This window comes from Ranitomeya imitator, chromosome 9, assembly GCF_032444005.1.
Source record: "Ranitomeya imitator isolate aRanImi1 chromosome 9, aRanImi1.pri, whole genome shotgun sequence".
In the NCBI taxonomy this organism is placed as follows: Eukaryota; Metazoa; Chordata; class Amphibia; order Anura; family Dendrobatidae; genus Ranitomeya; species Ranitomeya imitator.
In genome coordinates, this window is record NC_091290.1 from 21,437,183 (window position 1) to 21,459,462 (window position 22,280).

A 22,280-nucleotide genomic window follows, 5' to 3' on the forward strand; every position below is an offset into this window, starting at 1 on the left:
ACCTCCGCCCCAACCATTAACAGACTCTGTACTGTACAGACTTTGTCTCTATCCTTTGCCCCAACCATTAATGGACTCTGCACTGTACAGACTTTGTCTCTATCCTCCACCCCAACCATTAACGGACTCTGTACTGTACAGACTTTACTCTATCCTCCGCCCCAACCATTAACGGACTCTGTACTGTACAGACTTTGTCTCTATCCTCCGCCCCAACCATTAACGGACTCTGTACTGTACAGACTTTGTCTCTATCGTCCGCCCCAACCATTAATGGACTCTGCACTGTACAGACTTTGTCTCTATCCTCCACCCCAACCATTAACGGACTCTGTACTGTACAGACTTTGTCTCTATCCTTTGCCCCAACCATTAACGGACTCTGCACTGTACAGACTTTGTCTCTATCCTCCACCCCAACCATTAACGGACTCTGTACTGTACATACTTTGTCTCTATCCTTTGCCCCAACCATTAATGGACTCTGCACTGTACAGACTTTGTCTCTATCCTCCACCCCAACCATTAACGGACTCTGTACTGTACAGACTTTGTCTCTATCCTCCACCCCAACCATTAACGGACTCTGTACTGTACAGACTTTGTCTCTATCCTCCACCCCAACCATTAACAGACTCTGTACTGTAGAGACTTTGTCTCTATCCTCCGCCCCAACCATTAACGGACTCTGTACTGTAGAGACTTTGTCTCTATCCTCCGCCCCAACCATTAACGGACTCTGTACTGTACAGACTGTCTCTATCCTCCGCCCCAACCATTAAGGGACTCTGTACTGTAGAGACTTTGTCTCTATCCTCCGCCCCAACCATTAAGGGACTCTGTACTGTACAGACTTTGTCTCTATCCTCCACCCCAACCATTACCGGACTCTGTACTGTACAGACTTTGTCTCTATCCTCCGCCCCAACCATTAACGGACTCTATACTGTACAGACTGTCTCTATCCTCCGCCCCAACCATTAACGGACTCTATACTGTACAGACTTTGTCTCTATCCTTTGCCCCAACCATTAATGGACTCTGTACTGTAGAGACTTTGTCTCTATCCTCCGTCCCAACCATTAACGGATTCTGTACTGTACAGACTTTGTCTCTATCCTCCACCCCAACCATTACCGGACTCTGTACTGTACAGACTTTGTCTCTATCCTCCGCCCCAACCATTAACGGACTCTATACTGTACAGACTGTCTCTATCCTCTGCCCCAACCATTAACGGACTCTATACTGTACAGACTTTGTCTCTATCCTCCATCCCAACCATTAACGGACTCTGTACTGTACAGACTTTGTCTCTACCCTCCACCCCAACCATTAACGGACTCTGTACTGTACAGACTTTGTCTCTATCCTCCACCCCAACCATTAACGGACTCTGTACTGTACAAACTTTGTCTCTATCCTCCGCCCCAACCATTGACAGACTCTGTACTGTACAGACTTTGTCTCTATCCTCCGCCCCAACCATTAACGGACTCTCTGGACTGCGCTCTGCAGAGGATGATGTGTCTCATGGAGTATGTGGTCGCTCTGCTGGGATGAGGAGAGGAATGACACTGGGTCGGGGTACCGTTTTTTCCTGGATCGGCGAACCGGCTGTAATTTTAACAAGTGGTTCAACTGAAGCGGGAATGACAGTCTGAATCCAATCCCTGGTTCATTCCACGGTAATCTGCACATATTCCGTGTTTGTTCCATGTCTCCAATGCCCAGAAAACCTATCATGCTTCTCTATATTTTATACCAATAAGTTATATTCATTCTTTAATTCGTTCCTTGTGTTCATTCTTTCTAACACCTCCTAGCTACCTGTGTGACTTAGCATTATTAAGCATATTCGTCAGGAAGGGCTTATGCTACAGCAGATACGGGAAGGGGGTGACAGCAAAGCCTCCCACAGGCATGAATAGATGGACTAAAATAGATGTCCTCTCCCCAGCCCCGGCAGGATCCAGGATGCTGCTCACATATCTGTCTAATTGCACACACAGAACAAGGCTGAAGATGCTGCGCTCCCTCCTTGTGTGAGGCTGGATCCATTCTCCTCGCCGCGGTGACTCATACGTATAGATTTGCATTCTGGACATGTGTGTAGTCTGCGCAGGGAACATATAGTGTGGGCTGAGATGGGAAGAGGATGCGGAGATCTCCTGTTCACCAGAGCCGCAGCCATCTGACATGAAAACCAGGAGAGGAAGAGAGCAATTCTTATTTAATGCATCATTTATACTCACAGGACGCTCCATGTATCACTGCAAGATAATCATATAGCAATCACTACGTACACAGCAAAGGAACAACTCACCGGTATAACATAGGCATCAGCTGATACATAGTGATATGGAATCTAAGGGGCAACGTTTCTTCTCGTGGAGAGTAACATGACTGAAATGCCAGTGTAAGGAGTCTTACAAGCTGTGCAATGCTCCTCTGCGAAGTTAAATATATATATTACCTATTCAGAGAGGAAGATGACTAGGACTCTAGTGCCACCTATAGGAAGGGTTAATATTGACTTTTATGATTTATATAAATATATATGTACAGCTGGTACACCTGGGCATCTCCTGTGTATAATTATATATGTACAGCTGGTATAACCTGGGCATTTTCTGTGTATATAAATATGTACAAGTGGTATAACCTGAGCATTTTCTGCATAAAATTATATTCAGTGGGGAAAATATCATATATACTCGAGTATAAGCCAACCCGAGTATAAGCCGACCCCCCTAATTTTGCCACAAAAAAAAAAAAACTGGGAAAACCTAATGACGCGAGTATAAGCCTAGGGTGGAAAATGCAGCAGCTACTGGTAAATTTCAAAAATAAAAATCGGTACCAATAAAAGTAAAATTAATTGAGATATCAGTAGGTTAAGTGTTTTTTTGAATATCCATATTGAGTCAGGAGCCCCATATAATGCTCCATACAGTTAATCATGGGCCCCATAAGATGCTCAATATTAAAATATGCCACATATAATGCTGCACAAAGATTAATAATGGCCCCATAAGATGCTCCATAGACACATTTGTCCCATACAGTACTGCATAAAGGTTAATAAGGGTCCCATAAGATGCTCCATAGAGATATTTGCCCCATATAGTGCTCCACAAATGGTGATTATGGCCCCATAAGATGCGCCATAAAGATAATTACCCCATATAGTGCTCCACAAATGGTGATTATGGCCCCATAAGATGCTCCACAGAGACATTTGCCCAATATAATGCTGCACAAATGGTGATTATGGCCCCATAAGATGCACCATAAAGATAATTGCCCCATATAGTGCTCCACAAATGCTGATTATGGCCCCATAAGATGCTCCATAAAGATATTTGCCCCATATGCTGTTGCTGCGATTAAAAAAAAAAAATGACATACTCCCCTCTCGTCGCTCAGACCCCCGACACTTGCAGTATTCACCTGTCCGCGTTCCGGCACCGCTGTGTCTTTCGCGTCCTCTAGCTGTGACTGTTCAGGCAGAGGGCACACACTAACCACGTCATCGTGCCCTCTGACCTGAGCGTCACTGCAGAGGATGCGGAAGACGGAGCGGTGCACGGAACGAGGAGAGGTGAATATCGCGCAGTGCTCCCCCTCCCCATTATACTCACCTGCTCCCTGCACGTTCCTCCCTGGTTCTCCGGGCACTGACAGCTTCTTCCAGCATTGAGCGGTCACCGTTAACGCTCATTAGAGTAATGAATACGTGGCTCCACCCCTATGGGAGTGGTGTCGGGTCCATATTCATTACTGTAATGAGCGGTACCACGTGACTGCTCAACGCTGGAAGAAGCTGTCAGCGCCAAGAGACCGGAGATGCAGGGACCTCGCCAGGAGCAGGTGAGTATGTCACAGCAGCAGCTCCCCCTTCCCCTGCCGACCCCCCAGGGACAATGACTCGAGTATAAGCCTAGAGGGGCACTTTTAGCCTAAAACAATGGGCTGAAAATCTAAAAACGGACAGAATCTAAAAAAAAAAAAAAATCACATTGTATGTTTTTAAATAATTAAATTACATTTTATTGTGTGAAATAAGTATTTGATACAACAGAAAACCAGAAATTAATATTTGGTACAGAAACCTTTGTTTGCAATTGCGAAGGTCAGACATTTTCTGTAGTTCTTGACCAAGTTTGTACACACTGCAGCAGGTATTTTGGCCCACTCCTCCATATAGATTTTCTCCAGATCTTTCAGGTTTCGGGGCTGTCAATGGGCAACATTGAGTTTCAGCTCCCTCCAAAGATTTTCTATTGAGTTCAGGTCTGCAGATTGGCTACGTCACTCCTGGACCTTGAAATGCTTCATAGGGAGCCACTCCTTAGTTGTCCTTGCTGTGTTTTGGGTCATCGCCATGCTGGAAGACCAAGTCATGACCCATCTTCAATGCTCTTACTGAGGTAAGGAGGTTGTTGGTCAAAATTTAGCGATACATGACCCCATCCATCCGATCTTCAATACTGTGCAGTCTTTCTGTCCCCTTTGCAGTAAAGCACCCCCAAAGTATTATGTTTCCTCCACCATGTTTCACGGTTGGGACGGTGTTCTTGGGGTTGTAGTCATCCTTCTTCCTCCAAGTATGGCAAATTGAGTTAATAGCAAAAAGTTCAATTTAGTTCTCTTCCGACCAAATCACCTTCTCCCATGCCTCCTATGAATCATCCAGATGGTCTTTGGTGAACTTCAAAGAGGCCTGGACATGGGCTGGTGTAAGCAGGGGAACATTGCGTGCCCTGCAGTTTTTCAATCCAGGACGGTGTAGTGTATTACTAATGGTAATGTTTGAGACTGTGATCCCGGCTCTCTTCAGGCCACTGAACAGGTCCTTCTGTGTAATTCTGAGCCGATTCCTGATCTTTCTCAGATGACAAAAAAAACTGACTGGCACATTCAGACTGGTGTGAATAGGTGCATACCAGGATGAGCTACCTCCATATACAATATACAAAAAAAGTTGCACTCTATCATGCTAAAGCATGGCAATGTGAAATATATGAAATATGAATAGCAATAGGCCTTTTAAATATTGGGAAAAAAATGAGACGCTTAGCATACAATTTGGCCAAATTATATCTGCCCATTAACCAACATCAAGGTGGTCTCAAAAAACTACGTGTGTGAATACCTCTCTTTGGCTGATGTCTGAATTCAGCTTCTTTAGCAATGCTCTTTTGTGGCTTCCCCTCCTTGTGGAGTGTGTCAGTGACTGCCTTCTGGACATCTGTCAGGTCAGCAGTCTTCCCCATGATTGTGGAGCCTACTGAAATAGACTAAGGGACCTTTTTAAACGCTTAGGAAGCCTTTGCTTATCTTTTGCTGAGATAATGACTTTTGGGTTTTCATTGGCTGTAAGCCATAATCATCAACATTAACAGAAATAAACACTTGAAATAGATCACTCTGTTTGTAATGACTCTATATAATATCTGAGTTTCACTTTTTGTATTGAAGAACTGAAATAAATTAACTTTTTGATGATATTCTAATTTTGTGAGAAGCACCTGTACTTTATACTGGGGTGTTTAAAGGGAATTTGTCACCTCTTTTATGGCATAGCAGCTAAAAATATCGCCTTATTAAGCGTCTGCTATGCATTTCCTACATCATTATAGAACCCCCTGACTCCTCTTGTATACACAGAAAAACGTGTTTTAATGTGTCCCATGCTGTATGTTAATTTCTCAGTCCGGTCCGATGGGTGGGGTTTCGGGTCTCTACATCACACCCATCGGCTGTTGGTCGCCGTCCAGCTTCATCAATAACGCCTCTTGTCCTGTGCGACAACTCACGCCTGCTCAGAAATATAGCCTTGTGCGCCTGCGCAATACGCTTTGTCCAACTGCGGGCAAAGCCGAAAAACAGAAGTGCGCATGCGCTGGCAAACGTAGTCCTGGTACATGAGCTCATGTAACTCATGTACTGTTTATTTCTGTTAATGTTGATGATTATGGCTTACAGCAAATGAAAACCCAAAAGTCATTATCTCAGTAAATTAGAATAATTAACAAAAAAACAGCTGGGACACATTAAAAAAAATTTTTTGTGAGTATACAAGGGGAGTCAGGGGGTTCTATAATGATGTAGTGAATGCATAGACACTTAAAGGGAACCTGTCACCCCGTTTTTTCAGTAGGAGATAAAAATACCGTTAAATAGGGCCTGAGCTGTGCTTTACAATAGGGTATTTTTTGTCCCCTGATTCCCTACCTATGCTGCCGAAATACCTTACAAAAGTGGCCTTTTTCGCCTGTCAATCAGGCTGGTCAGGTCAGATGGGCGTGGTCACAGCGCTGTTTCTCCCCCACATCTTGCTTATGTTCCTGTTGGTGGCGTTGTGCTTCTCGCATGCGCAAGTGCCGAATGCACTGTGCAGCTGTAGAAAAAGAGCGCGCTCGCCGCTATTCAGCGGTTTCTCGGTGGGCGCGGCCATCTTCCTGAGGCCACGCGTGCGCAGATGGAGTCTCCTGCTTCCCGGGGCTTCAGGAAAATGGCCGCGGGATGCCGCGCGTGCGCAGATGGACATCGCGGCGGCCATTTTCCTGAAGCCGAGTTCGAATCTCCATCTGCGCACGCGCGGCATCCCACGGCCATTTTCCTGAAGCCCCGGGAAGCAGGAGACTCCATCTGCGCACGCGCTGCCTCAGGAAGATGGCCGCGCCCACCGAGAAACCGCTGAATAGCGGCGAGCGCGCTCTTTTTCTACAGCTGCGTAGTGCATTCAGCACTTGCGCATGCGAGAAGCACTACGCCACCAACGGGAACATAAGCAAGATGTGGGGGAGAAACAGCGCTGTGACCACGCCCATCTGACCTGACCAGCCTCATTGACAGGCGAAAACGGTGACTTTTGTAAGGTATTTCGGCAGCATAGGTAGGGAGTCAGGGGACAAAAAATACCCTATTATAAAGCACAGCTCAGGCCCTATTTAACGGTATTTTTATCTGTTACTGAAAAAACGGGGTGACAGGTTCCCTTTAATAAGGCGATATCTTTAACTGCTATGCCATAAAAGTGGTGACAGATTCCCTTTAAGCTCCTTATGTACTTTATTAATTAGCTGTATATATTTATGTACAGCTGGTATAATCTGGGTATTTCCTATATATAATCATATATGTACAGCTGGTATAACCTGGATATTTCCTGTGTATCTTGGTATATGTACAGCTGCTATAACCTGGGTATTTCCTTTATATAATTATATATGTGCAGCTGGTATAACCTGGGCATCTCCTGCATATAATAATATATGTACAGCTGGTATAAGTTATACATCTTTTGTATATAGCGATATGGAGCATGATGGTATAACCTGGGCATTATATATGCCACTGATGCAACCTGGTACCACACAATCTGGAGAAAGTGTAATGTTATTATGTAAATTGTGTGGGAATAAGGTAAATGTGCCCGCTCCCCACATATATCCGATGTGTAATGCCACAGTCATCTGAATACTATTTAATTAGGCACAATTAGTCATTCTGCGGGCGAAACTATGAATCACGCCGTCCCTGTGCTCGTCTCCTCCTGATCCACAGTCGGTTATTTGCAGTTGCAGACGTTGTATAATTTGGTAACACATAATAGAGTGTAAATTGACAGACGAGGTAACAAACTTAATTGGTGGAGGCCAAACTGGTAAAATGTGACTGGATACTGGGAGTCACAGTGCCCGCAGTGACCAAATCAACCAGCAGTAAAGCAGGTCAGCTGTTGTTTTTACAACAGGTATTGGTGCTTTTGGCCGTGTGGACAGGGGCCAAGTCCTGCTGGAGAATGACATTTCCATCTCCAGAAAGCTTGTCGGCAGAGGGAAGCATGAAGTGCTCTAAAATGTCCTGGTAGACGGCTGCGCTGACTTTGGTCTTGATAAAACACAGTGGACCTACACCAGCAGATGACATGGCTCCCCAAACCATCACTGATTGTGGAAACTTCACACTAGACCTCCAGCAGCTTGGATTGTGGCCTCTCCACTCTTCCTCCAGACTCTGGGACCTTCATTTCCAAAATTTACTCTAATCTGAAAACAACACCTTGGACCACTGACAACAGTCCGGTTCTTTTTCTCCTTGGCCCAGGTAAGACGCTTCTGGCGTTGTCTATTGGTCATGAGTGACCTGATACAAGGAATGTGACACTTGTAGCCCATGTCCTGGATACGTCTGTATGCGGTGGCTCTTGAAGCAATGACTCCAGCAGCAGTCCACTCCTTGTGAATCTCCCCCATATTTTTGAATGGCCTTTTCTTAACAATCCTTTCCAGGCTGCAGTTATCCCGGTTGCTTGTGCACCTTTTTCTACCACATTTTTTCGTTCCACTCCACTTTCCATTAATATGCTTGGATACAGCACTCTGTGAACAGCGGCTTCTTTAGCAATGACCTTTTGTGGCTTGCCCTCCTTGTGGAGTGTGTCAGTGACGCCTTCTGGACATCTGTCAGGTCAGCAGTCTTCCCCATGATTGTGGAGCTACTGAAACAGACTAAGGGACCTTTTTAAACACTTCGGAAGCCTTTGCAGGTGTTTTTTGCTAATTATTCTAATATACTGAGATAACGACATTTGGGTTTTCATTGGCTGTAAGCCATAATCATCAACATTAACAGAAATAAACGTGAAATAGATCACCCTGTTTGTAATGACTCTATGACTCCATATAATATGAGTCACTTTTTGTGTTGAAGAACTGAAATAAATTAACTTTTTGATGATATTCTAATTTTGTGAGAAGCACCTGTATATCTGACAATGGCAGACATTTGCCTAGGGAACCAAAATGCCTTATCCCGGCCCTGCATGTACACAGTAACATTGCCCAGACAGCACCTTAACTTTTCAATGACCGAGCCCCATTTTCTTTTCATTCGAGCATTCAGAAGTCTCTTGTGTCATAACAAAATGATCTATTGTTTAAATCAGATTTTATATTTCATACCACTTTCTATAGAAGAAACCAAATCTTGCATTTGTCGCACTGACCACCAGGCCTAATGTTAGATTTTTATTTCTCGTTGGGCACATGAATATTAAAAGCAATTATATCATTATATAGGAGGGGAGAAGGTGAGCTGTGACATGACCTATTCAGAATGGTGGATCCTCGGTTATCCACCACATATAGAGGAGTTATCAGTCATTGTACAGGAGGAGGAGGTGAGCTGTGACATCTATTGTGAATGGTGGATCCTGTTTTATCTACTGTATATAGAGGTGTGATCAGTCATTGTATAGGAGGAGGAGGTGAGCTGTGATATCACCTATTGTGAATGGTGGGTCCTGTGTTATCTACTGTATATAGAGGTGTTATCTACTGTATATAGAGGTGTTATCAGTCATTGTACAGGAGGGGGAGGGGAGATGTGACATCACCTATAGTGAACGATGGATCCTGTGTTATCTACTGTATATAGAGGTGTTATCAGTCATTGTACAGGAGGAGGAGGTGAGCTGTGACATCACCTATTGTGAACAGTGGATCCTGTGTTATCTACTGTATACAGAGGTATCAGTCAATGTACAGGAGAGGGAAGAGGCGAGCTGTGAAATCCTGTGTTGTCTACTATATATTGAGGTTTTACATGTCACTGTTTTCTGTCTGTACAGAACAGGAAGTGTGAGTCTTGCAAAAGGCCAACGTGGAGATTTTATTTTACTTTATTATTATTTTTAAATATAGATAGTTCTAAGAAAAAAAAAAAAACATTAAACATAAAAACCTGATTTAATCAAGAGGTAATTTTATGATAACACATTTTCTTTAAGACTGGTAATTTCTGAGACAACTGTACAGTTCCCATGGCTATTCTTGATTCTGTGCATTTGGGAGCCTCGTCTATATACTACTGAACCGATGTATATGAAAATTATTACAATTTGAGAGTCCTCAGTGGTTGATAGCTTTTAACGGAAAATTGAAAAAATGTTAATAGCAATCTTCCGAGATTACTCTGATATTGCTATTTGCTACCATCTTTTCAGTTAGCCATTCAAAGGTATCAACCCCTGAGCACTTTTCATATTTTGCAATCTACTGGCTAACACGGTAGAAACAGATATTTTTCCCGTATCACTATATATGGACACTGAATAAATTACTGAACCATCACCACCACCAATAAATGATATACTCCAATGGACCGGGAGGGACAAAGTGCAAATATGTCAACTGATTACTAAGAAAGTTATTTGTAAAACTAATCTGTCATGACGGAAAAGACCTTCATGAAGGATCGTCCCTCTGGTCGTACTCCCTCTAGTCTTCATTCCGGGTCACTAACTCCTCAGTGTTACACTGATTTGATGGTGGAACCAGTGTTTCAGCCATTTCTCCAATATCCCAGGAGCCGTTTTTCAACACAACCCCAGGCCACATCTTGCTCGTACTACTGTGAGCATCCTGCGTGGCCTAAACGTGTTCTCATGGCTGCAGCGTATCCGAACTTGTCTCCCATCGAGCCCATTGGGGACGTCATTGGTTGGTGATTACTCAGGAGCTGCCAGCAGAGGATCTTGATGATTTTCCCAAGCGTTTTCAGCTGCAAAACATTCGTTAGATGACCATTAATAACCTCACTAATAGCAGCCGAGACTGGAAGTGCCGGGATTTCTGCACGGGGCTCGTACTCCAGACTGACGAAATCCCGATGTTTCAAAAAAATGCATTTCCATTTTTCATTATTTGCAGATCAGTAACGTCTCCATCCTGTGATTTCTATAATTCCACGACTTTTCTTTTTTTATGTTGTAAATTCAATGTTGATGAGTGTATAATAGAAAGTTTTATGTATTCACAAGTATTATACTTTATGTAAATTGCTAATTGCAGGAAAGTGTTAACACATTGCGTCTGTACTAACTGTCTTTTGGTTTATTGTTGCATGGATTCCAAAATTAATTAAAGCCATAAATACTTTGCGGTATTTATCCTGGCACAGCTCATCCCTGAGCCATCACTTTGCAGGCTTTGTGTCTTGTGTTGACACTGGGTGCTGTGTTTTCTTTTCCATTATCTGCAGATGAGGACTCTGTACAATGAGGTGCAGATGATTAGACCAGGTGGGGGATGAGGAGGATGGAGCTGCTGCAGATATTTAAAGTTACAATGCATTTCTTTACCACTCAGAGAATATTTGCAATTTCCTAATTTACCGTATATAAATTTGCTTATTAGCATTTCTCTTATTAGCTGTACTGATCCTGAGTTACCTCCTGAATTATACCCCAGAGCTGCACTCACTATTCTGCTGGTGCAGTCACTGTGTACATACATTACGGATCCTGAGTTACCTCCTGTATTATACCCCAGAGCTGCACTCACTATTCTGCTGGTGCAGTCACTGTGTACGGTACATACATTACATTACGGATCCTGAGTTACATCCTATATTATATCCCAGAGCTGCACTCACTATTCTGCTGGTACAGTCACTGTGTACATACATTACAATACGGATCCTGAGTTACATCCTGTATTATACTCCAGAGCTGCACTCACTATTCTGCTGGTGCAGTCACTGTGTACATACATTACATTACTGATCCTGAGTTACATCCTGTATTATACCCCAGAGCTGCACTCACTATTCTGCTGGTGCAGTCACTGTGTACATACATTACGGATCCTGAGTTACATCCTGTATTATACTCCAGAGCTGCACTCACTATTCTGCTGGTGCAGTCGCTGTGTACATACATTACGGATCCTGAGTTACATCCTGTATTATACTCCAGAGCTGCACTCACTATTCTGCTGGTGCAGTCGCTGTGTACATACATTACATTACTGATCCTGAGTTACCTCCTGTATTATACCCCAGAGCTGCACTCACTATTCTGCTGCTGCAGTCACTGTGTACATACATTACATTACTGATCCTGAGTTACCTCCTGTACTATACCCCAGAGCTGCACTCACTATTCTGCTGGTGCAGTCACTGTGTACATACATTACATTACTGATCCTGTTCTGATCCTGAGTTACATCCTGTATTATACTCCAGAGCTGCACTCACTATTCTGCTGGTGCAGTCACTGTATACATACATTACTGATCCTGAGTTACCTCCTGTATTATACCCCAGAGCTGCACTCACTATTCTGCTGGTGCAGTTACTGTGTACATACATTACATTACTGATCCTGAGTTACATCCTGTATTATACCCCAGAGCTGCACTCACTATTCTGCTGGTGCAATCACTGTGTAGATACATTACATTACTGATCCTGAGTTACATCCTGTATTCTACTCCAGAGCTGCACTCACTATTCTGCTGGTGCAATCACTGTGTACATACATTACATTACTGATCCTGAGTTACATCCTGTATTATACCCCAGAGCTGCACTCACTATTCTGCTGGTGCAATCACTGTGTAGATACATTACATTACTGATCCTGAGTTACATCCTGTATTATACTCCAGAGCTGCACTCACTATTCTGCTGGTGCAGTCACTGTATACATACATTACATTACTGATCCTGAGTTACCTCCTGTATTATACTCCAGAGCTGCACTCACTATTCTGCTGGTGCAGTCACTGTGTACATACATTACATTACGGATCCTGAGTTACATCCTGTATTATACCCCAGAGCTGCACTCACTATTCTGCTGGTGCAGTCACTGTGTACATACATTACATTACTGATCCTGAGTTACATCCTGTATTATACTCCAGAGCTGCACTCACTATTCTACTGGTGCAGTAACTGTGTACATACATTACATTACTGATCCTGAGTTACATCCTGTATTATACTCCAGAGCTGCACTCACTATTCTACTTGTGCAGTCACTGTGTACATACATTACATTACTGATCCTGAGTTACATCCTGTATTATACCCCAGAGCTGCACTCACTATTCTGCTGGTGCAGTCACTGTGTACATACATTACATTACATTACTGATCCTGAGTTACATCCTGTATTATACTCCAGAGCTGCACTCACTATTCTGCTGGTGCAGTCACTGTGTACATACATTACATTACTGATCCCGAGTTACCTCCTGTATTATACCCCAGAGCTGCACTCACTATTCTGCTGGTGCAGTCACTGTGTACATACATTACATTACTGATCCTGAGTTACATCCTGTATTATACTCCAGAGCTGCACTCACTATTCTGATGGTGCAGTCACTGTGTACATACATTACATTACATTACTGATCCTGTACTGATCCTACGTTACGTTCTAGAATATACTTCAGAACTAGAGTCAGGGTTCTGATGGTGGACTTAGTGTATACTGTACATGCAAATGTTTAAGGCAGGTTTGAAAACATGAGGCAAAGTAAGAATTCTTTGAGAAATAGAAGTGCTAGGCTACGTTCACATTAGCGTTTTGCGGGGCTGCGTCGGGCGCAGCCGCGGCGACGCATGCGTCATGCGCCCCTATATTTAACATGGGGGTGCATGGACATGCGTTTTCTTGCGTTTTGTGACGCATTCATCTTTTTTGGCGCAAGCGTCAGGGCACAGAGGACACAGCAAGTTGCTTTTTTTTTTGCGTCCAAAATCATGCCAAAAAAGGATGCATGCGTCACAAAACAATGCGTTTTGCATGCGTTTTTATTTGCGTTGTGCGTTGCGTCGTGGACCCAGTGGGTTGGCCAAGAAAATTTAGAGAAGCATCCAAGGAGTCTTTTGGTTACATTTCAAGTCCCTGGAGCAGTATCTGGTATATAAAGGAGACTTCCAGTAGGCAACTCTGCAGACACTGAACAAGCAGGGGATACTGGGTGATTCCAGCTTATTACCTTACGGAAAAGGTCCCTTTAATTGTCCTAACGCGGGTGCAGGAGAAGCTTCACATGGGGACGGCCTGGGAATTACTCACAGTGTAAATGAGATAAGTAATGTGTTATTTCCTGACATTACATTAATTGCAGAGAAGAAGGAGCAATTATGATCACACCTCGGCTTTCTCTCCATAACTTGTAGTTCATTATCACATACTCTGCAATTTTACTAAGAGATCACTGGTGAAAGAAGCTCTGGCGATGTCTGCTACTGACAAATACGAGATTTACACAAGTCATAAATTAATAAAAACCCAAGATACTAGTAAAATGCTCACGTGTCTTCACTTCTAAAATTTGGGCCATGGATGTATCCCCCCATAGACATACCCCCATAGACATACCACCCAACTTTTAAAGACTGGTAAGAGCAATATATATTGAAGTGTGCTAAACCGCAGGCCTATCCCGCACTGTCCTTTATGTCCTCCTGCACAGAATAGTCCCCTAGTGAAGTCCATAGTGTTCCCTCTTTCCTCATACCTCCTTCATGGCCCCCATACAGTATAATGACTCTTCAGGCAGTATAACACCCCAAAAATCCCCCCTACACAGTTTAACGCCTATGTCAGTGTCCAAAACACAGTAAGATGTCCCAGAATGCCCACTTCACTTCACACAGCATGATGTTCCCTCAGTGACCCCTTCACACAGTATGATGTCCCCACAGTGACCCATCACACAGTAGGATGTCCCCACAGTGACCCCTTCACACAGTATGATGTCCCCACAGTGACCCCATCACACAGTATGATGTCCCCACAGTGACCCCTTCACACAGTATGATGTCCCCACAGTGACCCCTTCACAGTATGATGTCTCCACAGTGACCCCTTCACACAGTATGATGTCTCCACAGTGACCCCTTCACACAGTATGATGTCCCCACAGTGACCCATCACACAGTATGATGTCCCCACAGTGACCCATCACACAGTATGATGTCCCCACAGTGACCCATCACACAGTATGATGTCCCCACAGTGACCCATCACACAGTATGATGTCCCCACAGTGACCCATCACACAGTATGATGTAACCATACTGATCCCTTCACACAGTATGATGTCCCCATAGTGACCCATCACACAGTATGATGTCCCCACAGCAACCCCTTCACACAGTATGATGTCCCCACAGTGACTCCTCACACGGTATGCTGTCCCCACAGTGACCCCTTCACACAGTATGATGTCCCCACAGTGACCCATCACACAGTATGATGTCCCCACAGTGACCCCTTCACACAGTATGATGTCCCCACAGTGACCCCTTCACACAGTATGATGTCCCCACAGTGACCCATCACACAGTATGATGTCCCCACAGTGACCCATCACACAGTATGATGTCCCCACAGTGACCCATCACACAGTATGATGTCCCCAGTGACCCATCACACAGTATGATGTCCCCACAGTGACCCATCACACAGTATGATGTAACCATACTGATCCCTTCACACAGTATGATGTCCCCACAGTGACTCCTCACACGGTATGCTGTCCCCACAGTGACCCCTTCACACAGTATGATGTCCCCATAGTGACCCCTTCACACAGTATGATGTCCCCATAGTGACCCATCACACAGTATGATGTAACCATACTGATCCCTTCACACAGTATGATGTCCCCATAGTGACCCATCACACAGTATGAGGTCCACACAGTGACCCCTTCACACAGTATGATGTCCCCACAGTGACCCATCACACAGTATGATGTAACCATACTGATCCCTTCACACAGTATGATGTCCCCAGTGACCCATCACACAGTATGATGTCCCCACAGTGACCCATCACACAGTATGATGTCCCCACAGTGACCCATCACACAGTATGATGTCCCCACAGTGACCCATCACACAGTATGTCTCCACAGTGACCCCTTCACACAGTATGATGTCCCTATAGTGACCCCTTCACACAGTATGATGTCCCCACAGTGACCCATCACACAGTATGATGTCTCCACAGTGACCCCTTCACACAGTATGATGTCCCCATAGTGACTCATCACACAGTATGATGTAACCATACTGATCCCTTCACACAGTATGATGTCCCCATAGTGACCCATCACACAGTATGATGTCCCCACAGTGACCCATCACACAGTATGATGTCTACACAGTGACCCCTTCACACAGTATGATGTCTACACAGTGACCCCTTCACACAGTATGCCACACAATGTATTCCCTCCAAAGTATGTCTCCATAGCGCCCCAACACAGTATGATGTCCCCACAGTGCCCAACACCACAAAACAATGCACCGACACTGCGCACCACACATTGTTATGCCCTAACTGTGCACCCAGAACAGTATATGAGACATTAGGGGAGTTGAGTTACACGGCGTCTGACAGTGGGTGCAGCTAAACTAGAGTCTGTTTTCAAAAACCCGAAAAATGTAAAAAAAAAAAAAAATTGGAGTAAAAACAAAGTGCAACATTCCGAAAGTTACTGAATATTTTGTGTAGATGTTAATGGAAATATTGACAAGATGGTCAAGAATAGGGTAACTCACCATGCTCCTCATATACGTGAGCAGTGTCCTCAGATCAAGAATCTGCCAAGAAACAAATGAGAAATTCCATATTAGTGTCAGTGGAGAGAGACATTGGATCCTATGTGTACAGCGGCACCGAGCTCCGCTATCAGGTATTTGAATCCGGGCCGAGCACCGAAATATCATGTATTATTTATTTATTTATTTGTTTTTGTTTTTGTTTTTTTTTTTTGGGGGGGGGGGGGGGTCGGGGAGCAAACTGACCCAAGCCCAAAAGCAGCAATTCTGCCATATTGTTTTTTTCCATTTTGCATTCACCACATGGGATACATATTATATCTTGTTACAGTTAACTCACGTGACAAATATGTATTTTTATGTAACCTGATAAAAGGGGAGGGTGATAGTAACTTTTATTTACGTTTTTTTAAATATTGTTTATTGATTGATTTGTACATATTTTTTATTAGTCCTTCTAGGGGACTTGAATTGTGCAATACAATGCAATACTGTGATATTGTAAAATTGCCAATCTCATAAGAACCCATTTTTGATGGCAAGCTTAGAGGGGAAATTGTCCCCAGAGGGGTTACCAACTTCCCATTTCCAACCTCTTACATGCCACTGTCATGTCTAAAGGTTTAAACTGCTGCTACAGGAGCCAGCTATTGGACTTGGGTGCAGGCTGGCTAACACAGCCAGCATCAGTGCTGCTACATACATATCATCAATGGAAATTTTGGCCAAGTCAGCCCGAGTGGTAGTGGACTTGCTCACTTGCCTGGGTTTGCCGGGTGCGACTCCAGCTCTAGAAATTATTCAAAAGGTATTGCAGCTCAAAGATACTCTTATCCTACAAATTAGACACATACTAATAATCATTGTGGGCTAAAACCCAAGTACCGTTCTTGTTCCCAGCACTGACTTTTCATATATAATGTATAATGATGTCAGTAAAGTGCTGTAGAATTAATGGTGCAATATAAGCGAGTAAAATAAATAAATAACAATACCACTAGTCTAAAATTAGAAGAACGACTAGAGATAACCAAGTGGATAAAGTCACTGATGACCCTGATGAAAGCCCATTGGGATTAGGAATACGCGTTGATGTACTATTTTTAATATAGACCATTATTGTTTGATCAGCAGGCATTTGGCCACCTATAACCCCCATCATTAAAGAAATGGGACTGAGCGAAATTACAAGGCATAGTAGTATACAGAAGGAGCAAAGAAGCTACAGTAAGCGCTGTGGTCTTTTTTGGATTTTAGGCTGGACATGCCATCAATCACATAGTTAAGGCTTGTCCTAATGACAGGACTGGTGGAAAACTACGTTAAATTTCCATTCATCCCAAAATAACTGCATAAGGGACTGCACATGGAATCGGTATGTGGCCCATGGACAAAATATAGCCATTCAGTAAAAGACATGTTGTATTTTCCCAGTCTAGAAGGAGGCTGGATAAAATTTAGGCAGTAAAAAACGTGTTGTATTTTCCCAGTCTAGAAGGAGACTGGATAAAATTTCGTCATCCAGTAAAAGACTTATTGTATTTTCCCAGTCTAGAAGGCAACTGGATAAAATTTAGACAGTCAGTAAAACATGTGTTATCCGTAAAGAATATGACAGATCAAAAACTTCCAGTAAAGTTCCAAGGTGACGAGAGTCCTAACCTGGACTTAAAGCGGGTAATAGCAAATGCCAAAGCGCATATTTCTTCCTTTGCTCTCTGATGTCCTCAAAACCACCTGCGCCATGACACCGACATCCTGGTAACATCCCCGACTTTTGATACATCCGTAAAGCTGCTCATGACACAAGTTGGTATTTTTATCAGTGATGAGGTAAATAAAAGATGGTATCTGTTTTGTGCACAACCAGCGCACAGCGATGGCAGCATATTCTCAGCCTACACGTCATGTGTGGGAGCCGGGTTAGTCATCTAATAGGCATGTGTGATTGACAGAGTGCATTTCGTTTTTCATGTCAGCAAAGAAGACAGTCCCCAATTTAGTGTGTTTTACATACACAGTGTATAATCAGCAGCCGGCAGTGCCTGGTTTTCTTGGTTCAAGCTGTCTTTTGCAGCCTTCTGTTAGGACTCTCTTGGCAGATCTGAACGAGCTCTTGGCGGCAGGACAGATAATGGTTCCACAACTGGCGCTCAGCATGACCCTCAACGTGAAAGGATCTGTACAGTGACATGATTCACGCTCTTAAAGGGGGAAGCTACAACCCAAAAAAGTACCCTCTCGTTAACCGGAAGCTGCTGAAGCGCTCCCAACCCAGCCTATATGTCCCATTTATAGCACTGATATCTCTGTACGATGGACCAGGGGACAAAATGATCTCATCAAGGAGAGCGCGTTAATTAATAAAGGGCAAGTGTGATGTTAAAGGAGTTTCCTGCTTTATACACTGAACTGCTAGTAAGTTATATAACTTATTTTTTAAAGCTAATTTATGTACATTTGTGTTTATGCATTAAAGGTTCGCAGCAAACATGAGTCGTCCAGAGTGAAAGGCCTTCTTTGTAGTTTATGGATCAAATTATACGTGGGTATAAGAAAACCAAAATAATGGCTGCCATATAATGCTGCAAGGTGGTGAAACAAGTCCAGTGATGACCGTCATCTATGGCAGATAGTCCGATAATATAAATATATGTGTATACAGTATATGGACAAAAGTATTTGGACACACCTAAGTCTGCAATTTTTTTTATAGCTCCTTCCACAGTTGAATTGAAACCGTACATCACCAAGCACAATGCCGAGCGTCAGATGGAGTGGTGTAAAGCCGCCACTATTGGTCTCTGGAGGAGACATGTTCTGTGCAGTGATGGATCGCACTTTTCTATCTGACATCTGATGGCGGAATCTGTGTTTTGTGATTCCAGGAGAACATTACCTCCTGACAGCATTCATCACCTAGATGGGAGATTGTGTCCCCGACCACCCCCCAACATCAGGGTCTGACCTCACAAATGCTCTTCTGGATGAAGGGGCAAAAATTCCCACAGGCCCCTCCAAAATCTTGTAGAAATCCTTCCCAGAAGAGCGGAAGCCGTTATATCTGCAGAGCGGCGACTCCATATTAATGTCCATGGATGTAGGAGAGGAGGTGAGAAAAGCTCCTGGAGGTGAGATGTGGAGGGGGCACATACTTTTCTCCATATAGTGTATATATTAGAGTAACCTGCTGTCTTGAAAATTTGCAGCATTTAAAACCACTTTCATCACTGCCGCTTTTGCTTTTCACACTTGAAACTCATTAGCAGCAGAGAATGTCTCAGTATCTGTTCACACAATGACATTAGATGGGGTAATTAGTGCTAATCTTTAAGGGGCTGTGATTAAATCAGGTCACACACATTCTACAATATACGCTATATTTTATTTCATCAATGCGGACGACTCAAGGTTTTTGTCATATACAGGTAAAACCTGGGATAGACATCCTTCCAGTATGACCGCTATCATTCAGTATGACCGCTATCATTCAGTATGACCGCTATCGGCCAGTATGATCATCTTCCAGTATGATCATCTTCCAGTATGACCGCTATAACACAATATGACCACTATCATTCAGTATGACCGCTATAATACAATATGACCGCTATCATTCCAGTATGACCGCTATCATACAATATGACCGCTATCATTCAGTATGACCGCTATCGGCCAGTATGATCATCTTCCAGTATGACCGCTATAACACAATATGACCACTATCATTCAGTATGACCGCTATCATACAATATGACCACTATCATTCCAGTATGACCGCTATCATACAATATGACCACTATCATTCCAGTATGACCGCTATCATACAATATGACCACTATCATTCAGTATGACCGCTATCGGCCAGTATGATCATCTTCCAGGATGACCGCTATCATTCAGTATGACCATTATAATACAATATGACCGCTATCATTCCAGTATGACCGCTATCATTCCAGTATGACCACTATCATCCAGTATGACTGATGTCATCCAGTATGACCATCTTCCAGTATGACTGCTATCATCCAGTATGACCGCTATCATCCAGTATGACTGCTGTCATCCAGTATGACCATCTTTCAGTATGACCGCTATCATCCAGTATGACCGCTATCATCCAGTATGACCGCTATCATCCAGTATGACCGCTATCATCCAGTATGACTGCTATCATACAATATGACCACTATTATTCCAGTATGACGACCGCTATCATACAATATGACCACTATCATTCTAGTATGACTGCTATAATACAATATGACCGCTATCATTCCAGTATGACCGCTATCATACAATATGACCGCTATCATTCAGTATGACCGCTATCGGCCAGTATGATCATCTTCCAGTATGACCGCTATCATACAATATGACCACTATCATTCCAGTATGACCGCTATCATACAATATGACCACTATCATTCCAGTATGACCGCTATCATACAATATGACCGCTATCATTCAGTATGACCGCTATCGGCCAGTATGATCATCTTCCAGTATGACCGCTATCATACAATATGACCACTATCATTCAGTATGACCGCTATCATCCAGTATGACCGCTATCATCCAGTATGACTGCTATCATACAATATGACCACTATTATTCCAGTATGACGACCGCTATCATACAATATGACCACTATCATTCTAGTATGACTGCTATCATACAATATGACCACTATCATTCCAGTATGACTGCTATTATCCAGTATGACCACTATCATTCAGTATGATCATCTTCCAGTATGACCACTATCATTCAGCAAGACCATCTTTCAGTATGACCGCTATTATCCAGTATGACCATCTTCCAGTATGGCCGCTATCATCCAGTATGACCACTATCATCCAGTATGACCATCTTCCAGTATGACCGCTATCAACCAGTATGACCGCTATCATCCAGTATGACCGCTATCATCCAATATGACCATCTTCCAGTATGACCGCTATCATCCAGTATGACCACTATCATCCAGTATGACCATCTTCCAGTATGACTATCATCCAGTATGACAGCTATCAACCAGTATGACCGCTATCATCCAGTATGACCGCTATCATCCAATATGACCATCTTCCAGTATGACCGCTATCATCCAGTATGACCGCTATCATCCAGTATGACCATCTTCCAGTATGACCGATATCATCCAGTTTGACCGCTATCATCCACTATGACCGCTATCATCCAGTATGACTGCTATCATCCAGTATGACCATCTTCCAGTATGACTGCCATCATCCAGTATGACCACTATCATTCAGTATGACTGCTATCATCCATTATGACCATCTCCCAGTATAAATGCTATCATCCACTATGACTGCTATCATCCAGTATGACCACTATCATCCAGTATGACTGCTATCATCCAGTATGACCATCTTCCAGTATGACCACTATCATCCAGTTTGACCACTATCATACAGTATGACCGCCATCATACAGTATGACTGCTATCATCCAGTATGACCATCTTCCAGTATGACTGCTATCATCCAGTATGACCACTATCATACAGTATGACTGCTATCATCCATTATGACCATCTCCCACTATAAATGCTATCATCCAGTATGACTGCTATCATCTAGTATGACCACTATCATACAGTATGACCGCTATCATCCAGTATGACCACTATCATCCAGTATGACTGCTATCATCCAGTATTACCACTATCATACAGTATGACTGCTATCATCCAGTATGACCATCTTCCAGTATGACTGCTATCATCCAGTATGACTGCTATCATCCAGTATGACTGCTATCATCCATTATGACCATCTCGCAGTATAAATGCTATCTTCCAGTATGACTGCTATCATCCAGTATTACCATCTTCCAGTATGACTGCCATCATCCAGTATGA

The 22,280-nt window shown here is 43.4% G+C and overlaps 1 protein-coding gene across 1 annotated transcript in view; it reads right to left on the reverse strand.

Annotated features, from left to right (window-relative positions):
* The window catches only part of PTPN5 (protein tyrosine phosphatase non-receptor type 5), an 81,738-nt gene that overhangs the window by 24,443 nt on the left and 35,015 nt on the right, over window positions 1-22,280 (reverse strand). The window contains exon 2 of the mRNA XM_069738578.1: window positions 16,387-16,428. The gene's annotated coding sequence lies outside the window, so the exon portion shown is untranslated. The remainder of the gene's footprint in view (window positions 1-16,386; window positions 16,429-22,280) is intronic.